The sequence below is a fragment of the Triticum dicoccoides genome, chromosome 3B, assembly GCF_002162155.2.
Source record: "Triticum dicoccoides isolate Atlit2015 ecotype Zavitan chromosome 3B, WEW_v2.0, whole genome shotgun sequence".
In the NCBI taxonomy this organism is placed as follows: Eukaryota; Viridiplantae; Streptophyta; class Magnoliopsida; order Poales; family Poaceae; genus Triticum; species Triticum dicoccoides.
In genome coordinates, this window is record NC_041385.1 from 652,249,335 (window position 1) to 652,253,170 (window position 3,836).

The window sequence follows — 3,836 nt, forward strand, 5'->3', positions numbered from 1 at the left end:
TTCCACAGACAACCCGGTGATCGCTTTTCCACGGGGTTACGAGGAGAGGATCGCCGGGTAGGATTATGCTACTGCGATGCTACTGGAGATGCTACTTGGAGATGCTACTTGGAGATGCTACTTGGGGGACTTCAATCTACTCTCTTCTACATGCTGCAAGACGGAGGCTGCCAGAAGCGTAGTCTTCGACAGGATTAGCTATCCCCCTCTTATTCTGGCATTCTGCAGTTCAGTCCACTGATATGGCCTCCTTACACATATACCCATGCATATGTAGTGTAGTTCCTTGCTTGCGAGTACTTTGGATGAGTACTCACGGTTGCTTTTCTCCCTCTTTTCCCCTTTCCCTTCTACCTGGTTGTCGCAACCAGATGCTGGAGCCCTGGAGCCAGACGCCACCGTCGACGATGACTCCTACTACGCTGGAGGTGCCTACTACTACGTGCAGCCCGCTGACGACGACCAGGAGTAGTTAGGAGGATCCCAGGCAGGAGGCCTGCGCCTCTTTCGATTGTATCCTAGTTTGTGCTAGCCTTCTTAAGGCAATCTTGTTTAACTTATGTCTGTACTCAGATATTGTTGCTTCTGCTGACTTGTCTATGATCGAGCTCTTGTATTCGAGCCCTCGAGGCCCCTGGCTTGTAATATGATGCTTGTATGACTTATTTTATTTGTAGAGTTGTGTTGTGATATCTTCCCGTGAGTCCCTGATCTTGATCGTACATATTTGCGTGCATGATTAGTGTACGATTGAATCGGGGGCGTCACACTTGTCTCCACCTTGCTCCTGAGAATCCTATCGCTGTTGAATTTGACTATGTTGGCTTTTCTATGAAGGACGCCCGTACACGGATGGTACTCCACCGATGTGATAGCCGGGACGAGCTCTACCCGGTGAATCCTTCCGCCGGCACCACCACCCGTCCCACCGCGCTCGCCACTAGTGTCGATCTTTGGCACGCCCGCCTCGGTCATCCCGACTCCACAGTTTTGCGTTAGATTCTTCAGAGTTTTTTATTCTCATGTAATAAGGTCGACGACCACTCTTGTGAGGCATGTCGTCTTGGCAAGCACGTTCGTCTTCCCTTTAGTGAGTCTACAAACATTTCCACTTTTCCATTTCAGTTATTGCATAGTGATGTTTGGACGTCCCCGGTTGCAAGCAACACGGGTTATCTATACTATTTCGTGATATTGGATGATTTTTCCCATTATGTGTGGACATTTCCTCTCCGTCGCAAGTCCAATGCTCTCGTCACACTCAGCACTTTTTATTGATATGTCACCACACAGTTTCGTCGTCCTATTCTTGCCTTGCAAACTGACAACGGAAAAGAGTTTGACAATGTTGCCGTTCACAATCTCCTTGCGTCTCACGGCACTATTTTTTGGCTCACTTGCCCCTACACGTCACAGCAGAATGGCTGCGCCGAGCGCGTCATCCGCACTCTTAATGACTGTGTCCGCATGTTGCTCTTCCACTCTAACCCGCCTCCTCGGTTCTGGCCGGACGCTCTCGCGACCGCCAGCCTTCTCATTAACATCCGCCCGTGTCGTCCTTGCTTCAACTATTCTCCTCACCGGCTCCTCTTTAGTGCGGCTCAATCTTATGATGTTCTTCGCATTTTCGGGTTTCTCTGTTATCCTAGCACCGCGACCACCGCCCCTCACAAACTCGCTCCCCGGTCAGTTCCTTGCATCTTCCTCAGTTATCCTCCCAACACCAAAGGTTACCGGTGCTATGGTCCAGTGTCACACCGCGTCTTCACTTTGCGGCATGTGTACTTTGATGAGCTGGTGTGCCCACTTCAGCAGGTACCATCCACTTCGGCATCTCCCGCGGCGCGGCTCGCCCCTGCCACCACCTATGGTGAGTCGCCACGCCGAGCACCGGGCCCGGCCCTGCCCGCGCCTCCGGCGCCGGCCACCCCTCCTGTGGCGCTTCGAGTGTGGATGCCCCTTCGGGCGCCCCCACCGCCGCGGGTTCTGGTGCCCCCTCGGGCGTCCCCGATGCCGAGGCCCCCTTGGGTGCCCCTGTCGTCGCGGCCCCCTCGGCCGCCCCCATCGCCGCAGCCCCTTCGGCCATCCCCGTCACCGCGGCCTCTAGCGCCGCCGTGGGTGGCCCCTCAGAGTCTTCAGAGAATGGCTCGACTTCCTCCCCGCCGGTCCCCCTCTTGGCTCCACCGGATGCGGCCGCACCTCTCACTGGTGTGGTTACTCGGGCTCGTACTAGGATGTTTCGTCCTAGCACGCGCTACACCTCCGGTGAGTACGCGTGTGATGCGTCTACCTCGGCGCCGTCCCCACTCCCTACCTCCGCCCTCACAGCCCTTCGGGATCCGAAGTGGCTTGCTGTGATGCATGAGGAGTTCGACACCTTGCAGCGCAACCATACGCGGCAGCTTCTCCCGCAGCCTCCATGCGCCAATGTTATCACTGGAAAGTGGGTCTTACGCCACAAGACTCACCCCGGTGGTTCTCTTGAGCTCTAAAGGCGCGTTGGGTGGTGCGCGGCTTCCGCCACCGCACCGGCGTGGACTTCACCGAGACCTTCGCCCCGGTCGTCAAACAGGGCACGATTTGCGCTGTCCTCCAGCTTGTTGTCTCTCGCACCTGGCCAGTTCACCCACTCGATGTGTCCAATGCTTTCTTGCATGGCCATCTCGACGAGCAGGTGTTTTGTCAGGAGCCTACTGGTTTCGTCGACATCAACTATCCGGACCATGTGTGCTTGCTCTCCCGTTCTCTCTACGGGTTGAAGCAGGCGCCTCGGGCCTGGTACCAGCGGATCACGACCTTCCTTCTGCAACAGGGGTTCCGGTCCACACTGTCCGATGCCTCCCTGTTTGTTTATCACCAGGGCACCGCCACCGCATACCTTCTCCTGTACGTCGACGACATCATCCTGACTGCGTCCTCGCCAGCGCAACTTCAGGAGACCATAGCTCGCCTTGGCACTGAGTTCTCCCTCAAGGACTTGGGGGCCCTCCACTACTTCCTCGGCATTTAGGTGGTCCGCCGTGTCACAGGCTTCTTCCTGCATCAGCAGAATTATGCCTTCAAGCTTCTGGAGTGAGCCGACATGCTTAACTGCAAGCCTGCTACCACGCCTGTCGATACGAAGGCTAAGGTGTCCACCGTCTAGGGCTCTCCGGCGTTCGACGCTCGCTTTTACCACTCCATCGTCGATGCTCTTCAGTACCTCACACTGACGCGTCCAGATTTCAGTATGCCGTCCAGCAGGTGTGCCTCCACATGCATGCTCCTCGTGACACTCATTGGTTTCTGGTGAAACGTATTCTCCAGTATATATGTGGCACCACGGCTATGGGTCTCACCCTGACGGCATCACCTGACACCAGCCTCGTCGCCTACTCCGACGCCGACTGGGCTAGGTGTCCTGACACTCGGCGCTTCACTTCCGGCTACTGCATCTACCTCAGGCCCTCTCTGATTTCATGGTCGCCTAAACGACAACCCACGGTCTCACAATCGAGCGCCGAGGCCGAGTACAGGGTTGTGGCCAACGCAATCGCGGAGTGCTCCTAGCTACGACAACTACTTCAGGAGTTGCTATGTGAGGTTCCCAAGGACACTCTTGTCTACTGTGACAACGTCTCCGCGGTCTACCTCACTGTCAACCATGTTCATCACCGACGGACGAAGCATATTGAGCTCGACATTCACTTTGTCCGGGAGCACGTCGCACTTGGTCGTGTTCGAGTTCTGCATGTCCCCACCGATCAGCAGTTCGCCGATGTTATGACAAGGGACTACCTACCTCGACTTTTGAGGGCTTTCGGTCCAGTCTTTGCATCATCGGTGACGCTTCGACT